The sequence below is a fragment of the Tenrec ecaudatus genome, chromosome X (assembly GCF_050624435.1).
Source record: "Tenrec ecaudatus isolate mTenEca1 chromosome X, mTenEca1.hap1, whole genome shotgun sequence".
NCBI lineage: Eukaryota > Metazoa > Chordata > Mammalia > Afrosoricida > Tenrecidae > Tenrec > Tenrec ecaudatus.
Window position 1 is genome coordinate 20,874,635 of NC_134548.1, and position 23,580 is coordinate 20,898,214.

The 23,580-nt window shown below is 42.9% G+C and overlaps 1 pseudogene; it reads left to right on the plus strand.

Annotated features, from left to right (window-relative positions):
* LOC142433192 (TBC1 domain family member 22B pseudogene) overlaps positions 1-23,212 on the plus strand; it is a 28,266-nt pseudogene extending 5,054 nt beyond the window's left edge.
* Positions 23,213-23,580: the final 368 nt, after the last annotated feature.

Here is a 23,580-nt window from a genome sequence, read left to right on the forward strand (position 1 = left end):
GAGCGGAATTTCAAATACGGGCTCTGGATTTTCTGAGTCTCTTTTGATGTCCCCTTTAATCCTCTGTCTTTCCTGTCTGTCTAAGGAGCTTTTGCTTTCTTCGTGTATGATGTACTCCTTGTCCTTCCACAGCTCATCAGGTTCTGTCCTTGGCGTTCAATGAATCAAATGCATTCTTGAGATGTTCTCAAAACTTAGGTGGGATAGGCTCTAGGTCATATTCTGGGTCTCATGGACTTGTTTGCATTTTCTTCAGCTTCAACTTATACTGCCCTACGAGTAACTGATGGGTCTGTTCCACAGTCATTCCCTAGACTCATGTTGGCTGCTGATATGAAGCTTCTCTATTGCCTCTGCCTACAGATGTAGTCGGTTTCATTTCTGTATATTCTATCTGGAGAAATCTACATGTATGACTGTGATTTATGTTGTTGGAAAAGAGTATTTATGATGAAGTCATTGGTTTTGCAAAATTCTATCATGTGATCTCCAGCTTCATTTCCATCATGAAGGCCATATTTTCCAACTACTGTTCCTTCACCTTTGTGTCCAATTTTTGCATTTTAATCATCAATAATTATCAGCATGCCTTAATTGCATGGTTTAACAATTTTAGACTGAAACTGACTCTAGTATTCTTTGGTCTCTTGATCACTAGCTTTGGTGTATAAATTTGAATATTAGTTGTATTAACTGGATTTCCTGGTACATGTATTGATACTATCCTATCACAGACACCATGGTACCTCAAGATAGTCTTGTAATGCCCTTTATGACGACAAACGTGATGCCATTCCTCCTGAATGTGTCATTCCCGGCACAGTCAATGATATGATTGTCTGGTTCAAGATGGCCAGTACCAGTCTATTTCAGCTCAGTAATACCTAGGGTATCAATTTTTATGTGTTCCATTCCCTTTTTTGTGACTTCCATTTTTCCTAGATTCATACTGTATACAAGCTCAAATTATTAATCAATGTTTGCAACTACTTCTTTTCATTTTGAGTCATGCCCCATCAGCACATGAATGTCCTGAAGGCTTTCCTCCCATGACATCATTAGGGTCAGCTCAACTTTGAGAAGGCAGCTCTTCCTCGGTCATATTTTGAGTGCCTTAGGACCTGAGGGGCTCATCTTCTGGCCGTAGGTCTGAACGGCTAGTCACAAGGTTTTCAGTGTCTGATCAGTTTCTGTTGCGATTCATAAGGTTTTCAGAGGCTAATTCCTCAGAAGTGGAGAGCCTATGCATTATTGGTAGACTATTCTTGGTCCAGAAGCTCTGTTGAACCCTGTTCACCTTGAGTGACCTTGCTGGTCTTTGAAATATCAGTGATATAGCTTCCAACATGACAACAACACACAAACTATCAAAAACACCAAACAAGTGGCCGTGGTGTCGTCTTAGCAGCTTGCAAACAGCCATCTGTGGTGCAACTATCAGTATCCTCCCCTCCAAAGAAAAGAATTGTGAAGAAAACAAAATGCTCAAGGAAATAATTAGTCAAAAAACCCTAAGGAACCATAGGAGCTACAGCTGACACTAAGCAGCCTGAGACTCGAAGGCTCACAGGGTGCCCAGCTGCCACTACGACTCTTCTTATTAGGATCATAATGAAGGGTGCTGAACAGAGTACTAGAAACATATAGACCCAAATTCAAGCTCATACAAAAAGACCGGATTTACTAAACCAATAGAGACTGGTGGACCTCTCAAGACTGGTCTTCACACTTTACACTGGAGCAAACTATGACAGAGACAGAGAGAACCACAACCTGGCCCACCAAGCCTAAAGGACGACATTCCTGCTCAGAGGAGCCAAGGCACAGAGCGGACCATGGTGCTGGCCCCACCAAAGCACAACACCCCCTCACTGGCCCACAGGGCCAGTGGAGACACAGAGTGGGAATTGTGCCCAGACTGACCCCCCTGCCACCACCACCACCACCACCACCAGAGCAAAACACGAAGGGAGCACAGCAGGACAACAAGGAAGCCAAACAATGAAGCACCTGAGGAATCCTGAAACTAGACCTGGGAATCAGTGGGCAGGGCGTGGTAATTCAGCAGACCAGATTGGAAAACATGTAGAGAGACCTGGAACTATTTACAGTGTTGTTTAAGCTGGGGGGTGGGGTAGGTCTGTTTGTTTGTTTGTTTTCTTTCTATTTTTTCCCTTTTTCCTTTCCTTTGTCTTTTTCTCATGTCTATCCATATAGGATAGTCAGGATAACCAATCCCGAGGAGAAAACAATGGGGCCAATGGGGAAACATGGGAGAGGAGGAGGTGAAAGAAAGGGAGGGAGAATCCAACAAATCCAGGGACAAGGGAACAAGAAGAGATCTAGAATTGATGGTGAGGAGGGCATAGAATGCCTGGTGGGGCTTGATCAAGTGCAATGTCACTGAGAGAAAGTACTGAGAGTTGAATGAAGGTCAGTGGGACAGGAAGAAAGTAAAAAGAAATAGAGGAAAGAACTAGAAGGCAAAAGACATTTATAGAGGTCTAAATATAGGCAGGCACAAATGTAAATATATCACTATGTAATGATAGGGATATATGTCTACTATGTACATATATTTAAATGTTAAGTATTAAGGTAGCAGATGGACATTGAGTCTCTACTCAAGTTCTCCCTCATACTGTGTTCCAATAACCTAGCATTCTGTGATGCTCACCTACCTGACACAATTGCTGGAGTCAAAATGGGTACATAAGCAAATTTAGTAAAGAAAGCTGGTGATTCTCGGCTATTACAAGATATAGCATCTGGACTCTTAAAAACTTGAAGTTAAACAGTCGGCCAATTAGCAGGGAAGCAATAAAGCCCACATGAAAGAAGCACAGCAGCCTGTGTGATCATGAGGTGTCGACAGGATCAAGTATCAGGCATCAGAAGACCTAAAACAAACAAATATATTATGCAAATGATGGGGTCAGAGTGGAGACTTAAAGCCCATCTGTAGACAATTGGACATCCTCTCAAAGAAGGGTCACAAGGAAGGGACGAGCCAGCCAGGGTGCAGTGTAGTACCGACAGAACACACAACATTCCTTTAGGTTAGTGGTTCTCAACCTTCCTAATGCCAAGACCCTTTAATACAGTTCCTTATGTTGTGGTGACCCCCAACCATCAGACATATGTGTTTTTCGATGGTCTTAGGCAACCCCTGTGAAAGGCTCGTTTGACCCCCCCCCCAAAGGGTCGCGACCCACAGGTTGAGAACCACTGCTCTAATTATTTAATGGTTTCTCCCACCCACCCCACCCCAACACTAACATGACCCCAGATCTACTTTACAAATCCATCTAGACCGGATCATGTACACTGGTACAGATAAGAGCTCTTGACACACAGAATCCAAGAGAGATACACCCCTCAGGAAAAGTACTGGGAGAAGCGATACCAAGAGGGTAGAGGGAAGGTGGGGAGAGAAGGGGGAGAACCCAACTACAATGATCGATGTATAGCTCCCCCCACTGCCTCTCTAGGGGGACGAACAGCAGTAATGTGGGAGAAGGGAGACAGCGAGTGGTGTAAGATATGAAAATAATAATAACATAATTTATCAGGAGTCCATGAGGGTGGGAAGGTGGGAGTGGGAAGGGAAAAAGAGGAACTGATGCCAAGGGCTCAAACAGAAAGAAAATATTTTGAAAATGATGATGGCAACATATGTCCAAATGTGCTCAATATAATTGCCAATGTATGGATTGTGATAAGAGCTGTAAGAGTTCCCAATAAAATTATTTATTTCAAAAATCAGCTTACAGATCTAAAAAACACAGCAAACTTTAAGAAAAATACAAAGAAAGTGATATTGTCAAACTTGTGAAAACCACACAGAGATAATTTAAAAGAAGCAAAAGGGAGCAGAAATGATACGGAGAGGAATAATTATAAGTAATTTTTCACCAGAAACAATGGAGACTAGAAGGCCACAGAATGACATCTTTAAAGTAGTAATACTTGGCTGGAGGGGGCCTCTTGTCAGCTGGGATCTAATGGTCAAGGGAGGGGAAGGGGATGTTTTCTAGTGAGTGGCTGCCATGTAAATCTATGATGAGGTTTTCACCACCACCATCCCACTCCAGATAGACAGCCCTATCAGAGGGATGAGGGAAACTGATGAGGAAAATAACTCAGGAGAGAGGAAAGGGAGCAAATATGTCTGAGGGAGCACAAATGCTGCTTTGGGGGACACTAGTGGGGAGTGTCCCTGGTGGTATGCATCAAATGGGCCACATTGACCCAGACCTCTAGGTGCATCCTGAGAACTCAGACTTCATGGAGTGGAACGTTGGGACACTGAATCCTGGATCTTCAAGGCACACAGCATGCTCCAGAGGCTTCATCAGTGAGATCCCATGTGAAAATCCCACTGAGTGAACTGGACTCTACCTCAGACATACTTGTACCCTGAGGACTTCAGTCAGAAACACACATGGTGTCTGGGGAAGTGGAAGACAGTGGTACCAAGATTGTTGAACTGTTGGTACGCTGACAAACATGGTCTTGCTACATCAATGCCCTAGATGCTGTATTAAGATACGTATTATTCCAAAAAAACTTGTAACAGACATTCTGTTTTATTTTTTGTTTGTTTATATTAGGGTATATCTCAGTGATGCTATGTCGTTGAGAGTCACGTGCCTCAAGTTGTGTTCTATATTTTTCTGTATCCTGGTAAATGGAACTCAGGATTGATGAACCTATAGGGACTGCAAGTAGAATAAGGATTTTTGGGAGGTGGGGTACAGCAGTGGTCGGGGGGTTAAAGAGACATGATGTCAAGTAATCCAAGAAGAAAAAGTTTGTTTCAAAACTGACTGTGGGAGCACTTGTATAACCCTGCTTGGCAGGCCTGATTGAATTATGGAATAATATGACATATGTATTAACTCCCAATTAATAATTTTTTATTAAAATAAAGTAGTAATAAAAATTGTTTTAAGACTATGGTCTTAAGATACTCTTCAAACCTGGAACTGCCCCACCCCCAGGGAGACAGAGGTGGGTGTAAGATATAGAAAAAATAATGAATTATAATTTATCAAGGGGTCATGGGGGTGGGAGAGAAAGGGGAAAAGGAGGAGCTGATAGCAAGGACTCAAACAGAAAGTAAATGTTTAGAGAACGATGATGGCTACATAGGTACAAATATGCTTGATACAATTAATGTATGGATTGTTATAAGAGCTGTAAGAGTCCCAATAAAATTATCTTTAAAAACTCCATGGAGTCTAGGAGAGGAGATGAGCCAGTCAAAGTGTGATGTAGCACTGATGAAAAATACAACTTTCCTCTAGTTCCTAAATGCTTCCTCCCCCCCGCTCCCCCCGCCACTATCATGATCCGAATTCTACCTTGCAAGTCTGGCTAGACCAGAGGATGTACACTGGTACAGATGGGAATTGGAACCACAGGGAATCCAGGGCGGATGATCCCTTCAGGACCAGTGGTGTGAGTGTCGATACTGAGGATAGAGGGAGAGTGGGTTGGAAAGAGGGAACCGATTACAAGGATCTTCATGTGACCTCCTCCCTGGGGGAAGGACAACAGAAAAGGGGGTGAAGGAGACATCAGACAGTCTAAGATGTGACAAAATAATAATTTATAAATTATCAAGGGCTCATGAGGGAGGGGGGAGTGGTGAGGGAGGGGGGAAAATGAGGAGCTGATGCCAAGGGCTTAAGTGGAGAGCAAATGTTTTGAGAATGATGAGGGCAATGAATGTACAAATGTGCTTTACACAATTGATGTAGATATGGATTGTGATGAGTTGTATGAGCACCTAATAAAATTATTATTGTGTTCCTCTGTCTAGTTTTCGTGCATGTTAGTGACTCCACAGGTCTGTCTGAATAGGACAGGCTGGATGAACTATCTGGATGAAAAACAACGGGACCGACAGTTCCGGGGGGACTTGGGGTGGGGGGTAGGGGGGGGTAAGGAAGTGGTGTTAACAAACCCAGGGACAAGGGAAAAACATGGGATCCCAAAGGGTAGAGAAGGGGGAGTGGCAGGCCTGGTGGGAAATGATCAAGGGTAAGGTTGCTTAGAGAAGAGGTATACTCTAGCCCAGGTGGCAATGAAGCATGGTAGTAGGGCAGGAGGAAGGTCAAGGGAGATGGAGGAAAGAGCTAGGAGTCAAAGGGCATTCATGGAGGTCTAGACAAAGACATGTACATGCAAATATATATAGGAGGTTGGGGAAATAGATCTTTGTGTCTATATTTATAGGTCAAGTATTAAGGTGGCGGAAGGACCTTGGGCCTCTACTCAAACACTCCCTCTATGCATGAATACCTTCTTTTATCAAATTGGAACTCTATGATGCTCACTCTCCCGACACAACAGGTGGAGCCAAAATGGGTGAACAAGTAAATGTGGTGAAGAAAGCTGATGGTGCCCGGCTATCAAAAGAGATAGTGACTGGGGTCTTAAAGGCTTGAAGATAAACAAGCGGCCATCTAGCTCAGAAGCAACAAAGTCCACATGGAAGAACACACCAGCCTGTGTGATCGAGTGGTCCCAAAGGGATCAGTTACCAGGCATCAAAGAACAAAAAATCATATCATTGACTGCACACCTCCATGATAGGATCGCTGAAGACAAATGGGTGCACAAGCAAATGTGGTGAAGAAAGCTGATGGTGCCCGGCTATCAAAAGAGATAGTGTCTGGGGTCTTAAAGGCTTGAAGGTGAACAAGCGGCCATCTCGCTCAGAAACAAATAAGCCCACATGGAAGAAGCACACCGGCCAGTGCGATCACGAGGTGCCCAAGGGACCAGATATAAGGCATCATGCAAAAAAAAAAAAAGATATAAGTGCGTGTATGTATGTGTATTTATGTGTATATGTATATATGTATGTGTATATATATATTATATTAAATGAAGGGGGAAGTGCAGAGTGGAGACCCAAGGCCCAAGTGTCGGCCAATGGAGATCCCCTCATAGAGGGGCTTAGGAGAGAGGAGATGGGTTAATTAGGGTGTGAGGTAGTATCGATGAAGAACACAGCTTTCCCCCAGATCCTGGATGCTTCCTCCCCCCAACTACCATGATCCGAATTCTACCTTGCAGGGCTGGATAGGACAGAGGCTGTGCACTGGTACATATGAGGGTTGGAGATACAGGGAATCCAGGGTGGATGATACCTCCAGGACCAAGGGCGTGAGGGACGATGCTGGGAGAGTGGAGGGTTAGTGGGTTGGAAAGGGGGAACTGATTACAAGGAGCCACATGTGACCTCTTCCCTGGGAGAGGGACAGCAGAGAAGGGGGGAAGGGAGACCCCGAATAGGGCAAGATATGACAAAATAACGAGGTATAAACTACCAAGGGCATATGAGAGGGGGGAAAAGGGAGGGAGGGGGGGGGGGGAAAGAGGACCTGATGCAAGGGGCTTAAGTGAAGAGCAAATGCCTTGAGAATGATTGGGACAGGGAATGTATGGGTGTGCTTTATACAATTGATGTATGTATATGTATGGATTGTGGTAAGAGTTGTTGGAGTCCCTAATAAAATGTAAAAGAAGAAAAGAGGAGAAAAAAATGATTAGGGCAAAGACTGTACAGATGTGCTTTATACAATTGATGTATGTATATGTATGAACTGTGAAAAGAATTGTATCAGCCCCAATAAATTGTTAAAAAAAAAAAAAAGAATTCAATAATAAATGAAAATGGGAGGAATAGAAAACAAAAACCTGGAACTGGACCCACCTTCAAGGGTCACTTTTCAGACAAACGATAGAAAGGCCTACAAAGCAGACCACATACGCCGTGAGGGATGCACTCCTCAGAACACTCGACCACCGGAGACCAAAGGATAGCATTTGCCTCAAAATGAGGTTCAGAAGGCAGGAAAGAGTGGCATCTGGGAGCAAGGAATACAGGCACAGAATGGGAGGAGGCCAGCTATGTCACAAAACAAAATGTGTAAAAAGCATTGAAGGAAATTCATGTGCTCTGTAAATGTTAACCAAAATCACAATGGATCATGGCATTAAGACAGAGGGAGAGCCACCTCAGCCTCAGTGTCATCTTGTTAGACAGTCCCCAAACCAGAAAAACCAAGTGGAGGAACAAGCAGATGTACAGGCCACAGTACATAAGAAGAAAGATGTGACAGAGGTCCATCCACGGAAACCACTGCAGCAGGAATCTAGCATGCTGGGGGCCACTTTTTGACTACCTCTACTGTTAGAACTTCTGTCTAACTAGATCTAGAATTTCTACCACCATTTGATCCCCATGAACACCTCTGAGCGGCTCACCTTGCTCATGCTAAATCAGGCCCTTGTGATTCTTCGCCCTTGAACTATGAAATGCTAAACAACTTCTGTTCTCAGTTATGGCTGGGTGCCACATGTGCACAATAAATCATCTCTCTGCTGTCTTTAGAAGGGAAGGGAGGAAGGACAAAGTAGATAGGGAGAGATTTTTGAAACAGTTGGTAGAGGAAAAAATGTATAAGCAGATATTGGAAGCACAGGTGGAGGTCACAAAAGAAAATATGGATAATGGTAATATTTTACAAGGGAAGGAACCAGAGAGGGGAGATGGCGTTTAAAGACAGGTCCTTGGAAAGCAAGTCTGAATGAAAGGATGAAAGCACCCCAAAAATAAAAATTTTTAAAAGAAAGGATAAAAGCCAGAGGAGCAGAAAAGTCCTGAGGGTAGAAGGAGCCAGGAAGCCTATGAGAGAGGAGGAGGTCGGAGAACTCATAGATTTGGTTCCATATAGGATGGTAGAGCCCTGGTCAAGTGATGGACTGCTAACCATAAGGTCAGCAGTTCAAAACTGAGACTCTCTACTCCTGTGAAGAATTATAGTCTCAGAAACCAACAAGGGCAGTTCAACCCTGTCCTATAGAATTACTGTGAGTGGGAATCGACTCAATGATAGTGAGTTTGCTTTGCTTAGTTTTGTTTCATTTTGTTTTAATGGGATATACAAAAACAAAAAACCAAACTCATGCCATTGGGTCAATTCTGGCTCAAAGCAACCCTATAGGACAGAGTAGATCTGCTCCATAGAGTTTCTGGGATTTTAAGTCTTTTGGGGGAGTAGAAAGACTCATCTTTCTTCCATGGAGCAACTAGTGGTTTTGAACTGCTGACCTTACAGCTAGCAGTCCAATATAGAACTATTATGCTCCCAGTGCTCAAAATACACCACCAAGTCTCAGTCAATGTCCCCTCTGTATCTTATGTCCATGTGGATATAAGTTACCATCTCTGAGTCACACTATGGCCAATTGGGTGGACTAATCCATGTCTTAAAGGAATGGGTAGCAATTCAAACCCACCACCACCAATACCAGCACTGGTTTGCTGCTAAGAATACAAATAGACTACAAAATCATCCCCATCTGCCTACACCTGGGAACGAGCAACGTACTGTACACACCAAGTCTTTCTCTGGTCCTCAAAAAGTAGCTAGCTCAACACTGGAGAATCCCTTCCGATCATAGTTGAGGAATGCAAAAAGCTCTGTTAACAGACGGAAAGCATTGTGAAATCTATTACAGCAGATGAAATCCGTTTACAATGTAATATCTTATCTTTTTAAATCATTATTGCAGGCTCATACAACTCTTATCACAATCCATACATACATCCATTGTGTCAAGCACGTTTGTACATTCGTTGCCCTCATCATTCTCAAAACCTTTGCTCTCCACCTTAAGCCCTTGGCATCAGGTCCTCATTTTCCCCCTCCCTCCCTGCTCCCCGCAACCTCAGGAACCCTTGAAATGCATAAATTAATATTATTTCATCACATCTTACAATGTCCGACGTCTCCCTCCCTTCACCCACTCTTCTGTTGTCTGTTCCCCCAAGGAGGAGGTTATATGTAGATCCTTGTAATCAGTTTCCCCTTTCTACCCTGCCTTCCCTCCACCTTCACCATTGGTCCTGAAGGGATCATCGGTCCTGGATTCCCTGCGTTTCCAGTTCCTACCTGTATCAGTATACATCCTCTGGCCTAGGTAGATTTGTAAGGTAGCATTGGGATCATGATAGTTGGGGGGAGGAAGCATTTAAGAGTTAGAGGAAAGTTGTATGTTTCATTGTTGCTACACTGCACGCTGACTGGCTCATCTCCTCCCTGCAACCCTTCTGTAAGGGGGTGTCCCATCACCTACAGAATATCTTACCATTTTATCTCCCTTTTGATCCATTTGAAAGCTGTTTCAGTTTTTTCTAGTGAAGGGGAAATACACGTGATGACTCCCCTCTGACCATGGACCAGGGGTGTGCATAGCCTTGCTAGCATGCAGAATGCATTGGAAAGTAGATTATGGCAGATGCACTAAGTTAAAATTTAGCACCTGATCATTGAAATTTGTTCTAGATTTTAATACGTTCTGCTTTTCCTATTGTTTTTGTTTAATGTTGTTTCGCATTTAATAGTCTTACCTAGTGTGAGCATACTTTTTCTTTTTTTACCTTTTTCTTTTTTTTTTAAATAAGTCATTTTATTGGGGCTCTTACAGCTCTTATAACAATCCATATATCAATTATATCAAGCACATTTGTACGTAGGTTGCCATCTTTATTTCCAAAATATTTTCTTTCTACTGGAGCCCTGGATATCAGGTCCTTTTCCCCCCCTCCTTCCCCCACCCTCCCACCCTCGTGAATGCTTGATAATTTATAAATGATTTTTATTTTCATATTTTACATGGTCTGTTGTCTCCCTTTAGCCATGTTTCTGTTGTTCATTCCCCTGAGCAGGGTGTGGGGGGAGGGGTTATCCATTGATCATTGCAATCAGTTCCCCCTTTCTCCTTTCTGTTTTTCAACTGAGGTGTTTTTTATCATTTTACTGCGGGCTCTGACAGCTCCTTTTTGTTTTTAATCATTTTATTGGGGGCTCATACAACTCTTATCACAACTCATACATCCATCCATTGTGTCAAGCACATTTGTACATTTGTTGCCCTCATCATTCGCAAAACATTTTCTTTCTACTTGAGCCCTTGGTATCAGCTCATCTTCTCCCTCCCTCCCCCACCTTCCCTTCCTCACGAACCTTGGTAATTTATAAATTATTGTTTTTCATGTCTTACACTGTCCAATGTTTCCTTTCACCCACTTCTCTGTTGTCCGTCCCCCAGAGAGCGGCTTATATGTACATCATTGTGATCGGTTTCCCCTTTCTCCTCCACTTTCCCCTTCCCCTCCTGGTATCACAACTCTCATTATTGGTCCTAAGGGTTTCATCTGTCCTGGATTCCCTGTGCTTCCAGCTCTTATGTGTACTAATGTACATCCTCTGGTTTAGTCGGATTTGTAAGGTAGAATTGAGATCATGATAGTGGGGGGGGGGAAACATTAAAGAATTAGAGTAAAGTTGTATGTTTTATCGGTGCTATACTGCACCCTGACTGGTTCATCTCCTCCCTGTGACCCTTCTGTAAGAGGATGTCCAGTTGCCTACAGATGTGGTTTGTGACTCCACTCTGCACTCCCCCTCATTCACAATGATATCATTTTTTGTTCTTTGATGCCTGATAACAGATCCCATTGATACCTCATGATCGCACAGGCTGGTGTGCTTCTTCCATGTGGACTTTGTTGCTCCTCAGCTAGATGGCCACTTGTTTATCCTTGAGTCTTTAAGACACCAGGCACTATATCTTTTGATAGCTGGGCACCATCAGCTTTCTTCACATTTGCTTATGCACCTGCATTGTCTTCAGTGATCGTGTCAGGAAGGTGAGCATCATAGAATGCCAGTTTAATAGAATAAAGTGCTCTTACATTGAGGGAGTACTTGAGTAAAGGCCCAATGCCCATCTGCTACCTTAATACTAAACCAATAATTAGATGCACATAGATCTATTACCCCATCATCATATATAAATATATTTACATATGTACATATATGTATTTAGACCTCTATAAATGCCCTTTGCCTCCTAGTTATTTCCTCTATTTCCTTTTACTTTCCTCTTGTCCCACTATCATATAGACTGAACACTATCATGTCCAGTCTACAATTGGGTTTCATTAATTCCTCTGTTACATTGCCCTTGATCAAGCCCTTCCAGGCATCCTACATTCTCCTCCCCATCAATTTTAGATCACTTGTTTTTCCTTTGTCCCTGGGCTTGTTGTTAACACCCACTTCCTTTCCCCTGCCTCCTCCTCTCCCATGTCCCCTGGGAACTGTCAGTCCCATTGTATTCTCCTCCACATTGTTTATCTAGTCTATCTTATCTAGATATATCTGCAGAGATAATAATATGCACAAAACATGATCAAAAGAAGACAAAACAACAACCCCCCCCAAAAAAAAGGCAAACAAAAGAAAAGCCTGTAAATAGGTCTAGGTCTGTTTGTTGACCTTTAGAAGTTTTTCCAGTAGAGTCTGATAGGGTGCCACGCCCTGGCCCCAAAGTCTATGTTTGGTATTCCCTGGGGACTTCATTACTCTGTTTCCCTTGCTGTTCTATTACACACCCTTAGTGTTTCACCACAGTGTGGTGGGGTCAGATCGGCACAATACCCGCACAGTGTCTCCAATGTTGTCCCCCCTGTAAAACTATGGGTCAGTGAGGGGCATCATGTCTCATAGTGGAGCTGGTCCTATGGTCTTCTCTGTGCTTTGGCTGTTCTGAGTGGAAATATCATCCTCAGGGTTTGGTGGGCCAGGATGTGTTCCACTCTCTCTTCCTCTCCCTTCATTAGCTCCTGTGTGCTCTGATCAGACATGTCCCTCTCCCTGAGCTGTAGCTTCAGTGCTGTCCTCTGAAGCGAATTCTTCTGCGGGGAGGGGACGACTGTCCATGCATAAAATTTATTTTGTATCTGTTTTATTTTGTTATTCTTGTTTATTGTTATTTGTTTTAAAAGGTTTTCTGTATATGAAATCCAGGATTTACTGTCTGTAAATCTATAGACAGTAATTGGAACAATGATTCAATGGAGGGGAAGTCAGGGAAGGTTAGGGGAAATGGGGAGCTAATAACAATGGATGCAAGAATGACAAAAGTGTTCTGAAACTGATAGTGGTGATGGTTTCACCTCTTCTTAATGTGACTGAACTATTGAGTTGTACGATGTGTGAATTATATGTCAATAAAATTGTTCTTCAAGTGGCTAGAGGCCAGTGAATAATTTGAGATTGAAGGTTGGAAGAGTTCAAAGAACTTGAAAGGGCTTCAGAATGACTGACATGTGTCCCCTGGAGACTTAGGGATATGGTGATTGGAACTGGAGCTTCTGTTGGCAGAAGGTTCAATAAGAGGGCTGACCTCTGGAATGAAGAACATGTCCATCATCTACAGAACAAAGATCGCTGTTTTCCACAGATCAAATGTGAAAAGAGTGGTCTGAGAATGTCTTCAAATGGATGCCATCTGGACACCACCAAAAATAGCAAGCAGCCGCTAAATTTGGATATGAGAATACTGTGGCATTTTAACTAACCCATCTATCATTCTTCATTCCCTAGTTCTACAATGTCTAGGGACAGTGGCCTGTGTTCCAGAAGTGATTTGCATTTTGAGTTGACAGTTTGCTCCCTGAGGAGCTCTGGTGGCAAGGCGGGTTAAGTGTTAGTTGCAAGGTCAATTATCCAAACCTACCAGCTGCTCCTCAGAAGATGAGGCTTTCTTTTATTCTTTTCTTTCTTAATAATTTGGATTAATACCTAGATTAAATCATTCCATAGTGCAATCACATCCAACAGAATTGTACATTTGCTACCACAATCAGTTTTCAAACATGCTTTTTTCTATGTGGAATCCTTGATGTTATCGCCCCTTCACCCTGGTACCCCCTTTCTGTCCCTCTCCCTCCAAAATCCTTATTCCACTTGCTGACGCTATAGGTTCATCAGTCCTGATTTTCAGAGCCCCCCAAAAAAACATATACCGCAACTTCAACCCCAATGACATAACACTGCTGAGATACCCCCTAATATGTAAAATCCAAAACCAAACAAAACAATACAACCTCAAAATACATAAGATTTTGGAAATCAGATCGGGTCTAGCATGTATCTGAGGGGGAACTTGCTGACAAGTTTTAACTGTTCAAGTCAGGTTTCTGCCTTTGGCCTTCTATACTCAACTTATCAATGCACCCTGCTTAGTGACCACTTTCCTCCTACACCTCAATTGTGGGTAGAGGGAGTTCACCGGAGGTTTATTTCCTGCATAGTTTCACCAATGATTATTGGGTTCTGTGTTAGACAGGGTTCTCTAGAGAAACAAAACCAGGACACATATGATTATAGAGATAGATGTAGAGGTAGAGGTAGAAGTAGACAGAGAGAGAGAGAGAGAGAGAGAGAGAGATACAGCATGAAGGAATATAGCAGCTAATTAGTCCACACATCAGTACAGAGGGCTCAATTCAACTCACTTCCATGGAACAGTTAATATACTGGATGGAAGTCCTTCAACTCACAAGGGCTGCTGGATCCAAGGTCAAGGAAGCAGACAGCTGAATCTTCCCAAGGGCAATTTTGGCAATCTGACCACAGACAGCAGAGTGGGGCACCAAAAGTAGCTCAGGAGCTTAGCAAAACAGGCCTGGATGGGATATTGAACTCAATCAATGCAAGACAACAGGATCTGACAGCCTTGGGAATTAACCCAAATGTCATGTCATTGCATCATTCAATCTCATCAAGCAGAATTGAACCATTGCTTCAGATTTACAAACTTAGAAATCTTATAGAGCAGTTCTACTCTGCCCTGTAGTTTTTCTATGAGTCATCATCAACTCAGCAGCAGTGGAATAGCATGGACACATTGTCAGATACAGAAGACCTAATGAATGGAGGCAGAATATGGTTTGAGACAGTGCCAAATGATGGGCCCCTCTGATGGGAAGACACTCAAAATGTGACTGAGCAGGAGCTGCTTTCTCAAAATAGAGTCAACCATGGGGATGCGAATGGAGAGAAGCCTGTGGGACTGGAGCCTTCAGGTCTTCCTTTACTGATGAAAGACAACTCAAGGTGATAAGAAGCAGCTGCAAATGTCTAATAAGTGAGCATGGAAAAGTATGAATCTAGGAAAATTAAAAGTTTGTTCAAAATGAAATGGCATGCATAAAGATCCATATCCTAGACCTTAGTGAGCTAAAATGGACTGGGATTGGCCATTCAGAATCATAAATCATATTATTTACTATGCCAGAAAGAGCACAATCAAAAGGAATGGCATTGCCTTCATTGTCCAAAATGATGTTTCAAGATTTACCTTGAAGTAAAACACTATCTGTGATAAGATTATCGCATTTAATTTGCACATTTGAATTATGGTGCTGGTGAAGAATGTTGAAAGTACTTGCCAAATGGACTGCCAAGAAGACAAACAGATCTGTCTTGGAAGAAGTACCTGCTAATTCATTGCATAGTATCTAGGGTCTCAAAAGCTTGCAAATAAATGGCCCTTCAATGCACAACTGGCCACTATTTGCCTAGAGCAACAGAGGAAGGAGGAGAATCAGGAATAAGAGAACAATAAAGAAGGTGTGGCTAAAACAGTGACAAGATAACCCACAGATGGGGGGGGGCGGTTGACAATGACATATTGGACAAGTGACATATCTCTAAAAAATATTTTTTAAACATCAACAACTAAAAGGCAAGCAATCTGATAAAAAAATGAGCAGAGGTCATGAATGGACATTGCACCAAAGATAACATTCAAGTGGTCAAGAAACACATGAAATCATGCTCATAGATCATTAGCCCTTAGACCAGCGGTTCTCAACAGCCCCTTTGGGGGTCAAATGACCCTTTCAATGGGGGTTGTTGAAGACCATCGGAAAACACATGTTTCCGATGGTTTTAGGAACCGAGAGACCACTCCTCTATCCGTCTCCAGGTGGGTCCACCCACATGCATATATGCCCACATACGAGTACCCGGTGTGATGACATCATTGTGCCAACCCCATCACATATACCCCGTACAAATACAGGTGAATGTGACAGGGTTGGTGCTGTAATGTACTGATGTGGACCAGTCACACATATGTAGAGAGCAGCTACCATGTAGAGAGCAGCTGCTGTGCTGAAAGCAGCTATTCTGTTAAAAGCAGCTACTGTGTGGAAAGCAGCAGTATTAGAGACAAAATGACACTTCATAAATTATAATTACCAAGTAAATATAAAAGCATGTACTGTAAAATCATCAACTACAGCAAAAATTATATACATTTGTACCATGGGATCTTAATCTGGATGCTGATTGGTCTTTTTATATTCAGTTGTGGTTTATGTGAATACTGTCCCCTTATGAGAGTAACTTGTATATAAAAAAAAAGAATGGTAAATCATAGGAAACTTTAGTGAATTGTATTGATTGAACTATGCCATGTATCATATTTTGTATTATTAAAGCTATTGTTATATATTATTTTCATTAGCAAACCAGCTCATGACAATGGATCATGTAGAGAAGAACATTAAGAAAAGACAATATAGTGAACAATTTTTTACAGTATGGTTTTACCTCAATAATTACTGCAAAAATTGATAAACCGCAATGTGTTATTTGTTGTGAAGTTCTATCAGCCAAATCGATGAAGCCAAACAAACTAAAACACCCTATTGAGAGTAGACATCCGAGCTTTGCGGGCAAGGATACCAACTATTTTAGAAGCAAAGCTGATGGACTCAAGAAAGCCAGACTGACATTGGTGGCAAGTACCAGAAACAAAACGTAGCAGCTGTTGAAGCTTCATATTTGGTGGCGCTCAGAATCGCCAGAGCTATGAAACCTCACACCATTGCTGAGGATTTACTGTTGCCACTGGCCAAAGACATTGTTTGAGTTATGATTGGAGATGAATTTGTTATGACTGAAATACAACCAAGTACCTACAGACACTTGATCTTTAATAATAGTCTAAAACACATTGTGGGAAAGAGAGTCTTTTCAATAAATGGTCCCAGAAAATTTGGATCTCCACCTGCAAAAGAATGCAAGACCCGTACCTCACACAATGTACAAAAACAAATTCAAGATGAATTAAAGACCTAAATATAAACCCTAGAACCATAAAGACCATCCATGAAAAAGTAGGGACAAACTTAAGGGGTCTAATAAAAGGCACTACCGAACACCATAAAAAATACCCACACTATAGAAGACAAATTAGAGGACTGGGGTGTTCTAAAAATATGATGTCTATGTACATCCAACAACTTCACCAAATGCAACATACCAGCAAGAAGCGGGGAGCCATTAGAGAGTCTTTGGGGCCAGCCCCAATCCTAACCATGTGGACACCCCACTCTCCCAAGAATTCACTTCAGAGAACAGCACTGAAACTACAGCTCAGGGAGACGGGCACATCTAATCAGAGCACACAGGAGCAAAGGAAAAGGGAGAGAGAGAGAGTGGCCCACCAAGCCCCGAGGACGATATTCCTGATCAGAGCAGCCAATGCACAGACAGGATCAAAGGGCCAGTCCCAACAGGAGACACAACCCCTCACTGACCCAATGCACTTCAAGGGACAATACTGGAGGCACAGGGCAGGAACTGTACTCCATATAACCCCACCACACTGAGGAAAAACACTAAGCACGTGCAACAGAGCAGCAAGAGGAGCAAAGCAATGAAGTCCCAGGGGGATACTTAAAAATAGAGTTTGGGCTAGCACATGGCACCCCAGCAGATTCAACTGGAAAATGCTCTTAAAGCTCAATAAACAGACCTGGAAATATTTATAGGCTCTTCTTTTTCTTTTTTTCCCTTTGTTGTTGGGTTTTGTTGTTGTTGTTGTTTTTGTTTTGTTTTGTTTTGTTTTGCTCTGTTTTGTTGGCTTATTATTGTATCTGCATGTCTATCTAGATAAGATAGGTGGGATAAACAATCTAGAAGAAAATACAACAAATCCGGGGGAACATGGAAGAGGGGGAGGCAGGGGAAAGGAAGTGGGTGTTAACAAACCCAGGGACAAGGGAACAACAAGTTATCTAAAATCTATGGCAAGGAGGATATAGGATGCCTGGTAGGGTTTGATCCAGGGCAATGTAACTGAGAGGAATTAGTGAAACACAAATGTAGGCTAAACATGATAGTGGAACAAGAGGAAAGTAAAAGGGACTAGAGGAAAGAACTAGGAAGAAAAGGACATTTATAGAGGTCTAAATATAGGCATGTACATATGTAAATATATTTATATATGACAATGTAAATATTTTTATATATGACTATGGGGAAATAGATCTATGTACATATATGTATCAGTTTAGTATTACGGTAGCAGATGGACATTGGGTCTTTACTCAAGTACTCCCTTAACACAAGAACACTCTATTCTATTAAACTGGCATTCCATGATGCTCACCTTCCCAATAGGATTGCTGAAGAAAAAGTGGGTGCATAAGCAAATGTGGTGAGGAAAGCTGATGGTATCTGGCTATCAAAAGATATAGCGTCTGGGGTCTTAAAAGCTTGAACATAAATAAGCAGCCATCTAGCTGAGAAGCAGCAAAGCCCACATGGAAGAAGCTCACCAGCTTGTGTGATCATGAGGCATCAATAGGATCAGGTATCAAGCTTCAAAGACCCAGAACAAAAAGAAATGTGTATCATTGTGAATGAGGGTGAGTGCCAAGTACAGACCCAAGGCCCATCTGTAGACAATTGGACATCCCCTTACAGAAGGGTCACAAGGAAGAGATGAGCCAATCAGGGTGCAGTATAGCACCGATGAAACATACAACATTCCTCTAGTTCTTTAATGCTTCCTCCCCGCAACTATCGTGACCCAATTCTACCTTACAAATCTGGCTAGACCAGAGCATGTGCATGGGTACAGATAACAGCTGGAAATACAGGGAATCCAGGACAGATAAACCCCTCAGGACTGATATTGACAGCAATACCAGGAGGGTAAGGAGAAGGTTGGGGGAGAAAGGGGGAACTGGTCACAATGATCTACATATAACCCCCTCCCAGGGGGTATGGACAACAGAAAAGTGGGTGAAGGGAGATATCAGTTAATGTAAGACATGAAAAAATAATAATAATTTATAAATTATCAAGGGTTAATGAGGGTGGGGGAGGAAGGGAGGGGTGAAAATGAGGAACTAATACCAAGGGCTCAAGTCGAAAGAAAATGTTTTGAAAGTGATGATGGCAATGAATGTACAAGTGTGTTTGATACAATGGATGTATGTATGGATTGTGATAAGAGCTGTATGAGACCCCAATAAAATGATTTTTTTTAAAAAAACGTCATCAAAAGAGTAAAAAGAGAACCCACAAATTGGGAAAAAATATTTAGCCATGGTATATCAGATAAATAGGTAAATTTAAAATCTATAGAAAACTATAACGCCTTACCAAGAAAAATACAAACAATCCAATAAAAAATAGGCACAAGACATGAATAGGCAATTTACTAAAGATGACACCGAGTGGACAATCATCATATGAGGAAATGTTTGCATTCATTAGCTATGAATAAGAATAATTAAAACAACAATGAGATACCAACTCACACTGACACTTAGCAAAAAATTTAAAAAGAAAAGAATAAAGGCTGGAGAAGATGTGGAAAGATTGGAACACTCAAATTGCTCATGGGATTATAGAATTATTAAAAAAATATGAAAATCAGCATGGCATTTCCTAAACAAACACAAATACAAATACCTTATGATTCTGCAATCTCTCTACTTAGTAGATATCCCCAATAAAATAAAGAACAAAGTATAAACTGACATATACACACCTACGTTTATTGCAGCGATTTCTATAATAGCAAAAAATATAGAAACAATTTTTTATTCTGACTGTAGAGGAATGGATAAACAAATTTTCATACATTCATACAATGAAATATTAAGCTTCCTTAAAAAAACAATGATTAGTCTGTCAAACACCTCAGGCATGGGCAAAATTTATGCTTAGCAAAATCAGTCAATCTCATAAAGATAAACATTTTACGACACCCTTATTATAAATGAAAAGAAAAATGATTTTCACACCAAAGGATAAGGCTATGACAACGAAACCAGGGCAGTGGGGGAGGAAAGGGACAGGAAAGTATAGGGGGCGGGGGGGGGGGCATATAAAAAGAAAAAAACATGCATACAAAGAACCACATATACTTGGGGTTTAATGAGATCCTGTTACTTATTTGATTTGGAGAGATGGGTTGTACAACTACATAGAATATATTCTTTGTATTATATTTCACAAACAAAAAGGAAAATATGTAAAAATAAAAACAATTTTTTTTCATTTTTAAAGTTCAAATTCAAAGAGAGAAGGGTTCCAGCCTTGAAAACCTTCCAGATTCCTTCCCCATCCAATCTAAACATTGGTCTGAGTGGATACCAGAGGAAGCAAAGTAAAACTGAAACGGAATTGAATTCTTTTGTGAGATGGAAAGCTGTTTCAAAAAAAGAAAGGAAAATCCAAAACACATGGAGACACTTAGTCTAAAAGACCAGTGGCTCATTTGAACCCCAGCCTCCATGCTTCTGAGATCAGAAGAACTAGATGATACCCAAACCTGACTGCTCTGAAAGGGATCACAGCAGGAGATCCTAGACATAGAGGAAACCCTGGTGGCAAAGTAGTTATAGGTTGGGCTGCGAACCACAAGGTGAGCAGTTTGAAACCACCAGCTGCCCACCAGGAGAAAGATGAGGCATTCTCCTCCTATGAATAGTTACAGTCTCAAAAAACCACAGAGGTGGTTCTACCCTGCCCTATAGGGTCACTATGCGTCAGCATCAAGTCAATAGCAGTGAGTTTAGATAGAGCAAGAGAAACACATAGAACATAATGCAAAATCATTAAAATGGTCGGATCAGACTTTCAGGTCTGATATAGTGGAATACCCAGGATTAGATGGACCCTCCTCACTCAACTTTCCACTAACAGACAAGACCTATAAGATGAACAAGGAACCCAAGTGGCACAGTGATAAAGCACCCATCTGCTAACCAAAAGGTCAGCAGTTGAACCCCATCAATGCTCTGTAGGAGAACGATGTGGCAATCTGCTTCGGTAGAGAGTTACAGACTTGGAAACTATATGGGGCAGTTCTATTCTGTCCTCCTAGGGACACCGTGAGTCAGAATTTGCTTAATGGCAGTGTCCCGGTATAAAATAAGTAATCAGACCAGAGAGGTACACACTTCTTACAACCACCAGCCATACAAGATCACAAGGGGAACATTTACCCAGGGAGAAAGTGCAGAAGGCAGGAAGGGATAGGAGCCAAAGATGAATAGAAACACAGCGAAGACATGGCAAGAGTGCTCTTATGTTATGGGGATTGCAGTCAATGTCATGAAACAACATGAGTGTGAATTGTTCAATGGAAAACTAATTTGTTCAGCAAACATTCACCCAAATCGCAATCAAAAGTTGTTGAATTCCTTTTGTCCTGCTTGTTCCCATTATTGGTACAGATGGCCTGAGTCATCACCTGATAGGAGCGCTCATCTCCACCATGAGGCGCGCTGGTGGCTTTTTATTCTGCCTTATATAGAATTCTCTCTCAACTTCTTTTCCTGTTATTATGATTAATATCATTATTATCTTCATCATCTAAAATTGCTACCCCAGCCTGGGAATCTGCACTAGAGATTCTTGCTTCAAAATGTTAGATAGCAGAATAGGGATAGAGAACCAGCCGGTTGGCTCTCTCCTGGGATCTGCGCCCCACCTCACTTCGGCCCACGCTGTGTAGGACCTGGCTGGTAAGAACATGGCCATCCAGGAGCATCCAACCTGTATATGGAACATAGCACCCTCCCTTGGACCCTAGGCTCACTAAACACTTCCTTAAAGAAGGGTCAAGAGTCAGTCAACACGGTTCCTCTGAAGAACAAGAAGGCCTCCAGCTTTCATGAGTTTGCCCGGAATACCAGCAATGCTCGGGACATTGGCGATGACGAGAAGAGGACTTGTCCTCGCCTCCTTTCCAAACTTTGAACTCAAAGGTTGCTCTGGCAACTGCAGCCCGGGTCCTGGAAAAGCACAGCAAGATGAGGATGAAACCCGAGCGGTCCCAATCAACCTCGGCCGATGTCCCTGCCAACTACAAGGTCATCAAGTCCAGCAGCGACGCCCAGCTCTCCAGAAAGTCCAGTGATATGTGCCGTAGGAACCGTCCTCACAAACAGCCGTCACTCCCTCGCGGGCCCATCATCCCGCTGGTTGCCGGGATCTCGGACCAGAATGCCTCTGGGGCTCCCCCAGGACTGTGCGGAAGAAAACCCACGTGGGAAAATGCCGACAGCTTCTCTCCAGCCACAACCCCGATCTAGATGAACTGAGGAAGGGAAGCTGCCCAGGCGTTCCCAGGGAGGTTGGACCTATTACCCGGAGACTGCTGTCGGGCTAGCTCCCAGCACACAACCAAGAGGAGGAAGCTGACCCTGCCGCAGAAGCAGGAGGAATACTTTGGCTTCGTTGAGCAGTGTTAGGACTCTCGAAACGAGGAGCATCACCAGGATATTTACACACAGATTCACATTGACGTTTCATTCCACTGTTCCAGCAGCCACTTGTACAGGAGATCGTTGAAAGAATTCTAGTTATTTGGGCCATCCGGCACCCTGCCAGTGGGTATGTGCAGGGAATTAATGACCTGGTCACTCCGTTTGTTTGTTTGTTTGTTTGTTTGTTTGTTTGTTTGTTTGTTTTTTTGTCATCTTCCTCTCAGACTGTGTGGGAGAGGATGTGGAGAACTTTGATGTGCCCAACTTGTCTCAGGACATTCTGCGAAGCATTGAAGCCGACAGCTTTTGGTGCATGAGCAAGTTGTTAGTGGAATCCAGGACAACTACACCTTTGCACAGCCGGGGATCCAGAAGAAAGGCAAGGCCCTGGAAGAGCTTGTCAGCCGAATTGATGGTGCACAGGCACTTCAGGAAGTACAAGGTGGAATACCTGCAGTTTGCCATTCCCTGGATGAGCAACCTGTTCGGGCGGGAGCTCCCCCTGCGCTGCACCATCTGCCTGGGGGACACATACCCGTCTGAATCAGAAGGATTCTCCCACTTCTGGCTCTACGTGTGTGCAGCCTTCTTGATCAAATGGAGGAAAGATATCTTGGACGAGGAGGACTTCCAGGGCCTCCTCATTCTGCTACAGAACCTACCCATGATACACTGGGCAACGTGCTGCTGCTTGCAGAGGCATACAGACTCAAGTATATGTTCACCGATGCCCCCAGTCACTATCGCCCATAGGTGCTGTCCCCCCGCCTCAGACCCAGACTGCCCCCATCTCTGATGACAGATCCGATCACTGTGGCCACTGGGCGAGCTGTGGACCCCGGCCAGGAAGCACTCCTGGTGTACAGAGCTCCCCAGCCACCCGGGTCTCACCTTCTGGATGTGTCTCTCAGACCACTGTCAGTATCCCATGCCACGAGGATGGGCCCAGCTCTGGGAGAGGACAGAAACGGAGGGACAGGGTCATCCGCCCCTCTAAAAGCAACTGGACAAAAGAAGGGGGGGCTCGTGATTTCAACCCGCATTGTCTCTACAAGGACTGGCTCTCTCCCCCCTCAGCCCCAACCAGTACCATTGCTCTCTGTGACATCGTTTGATTCGCT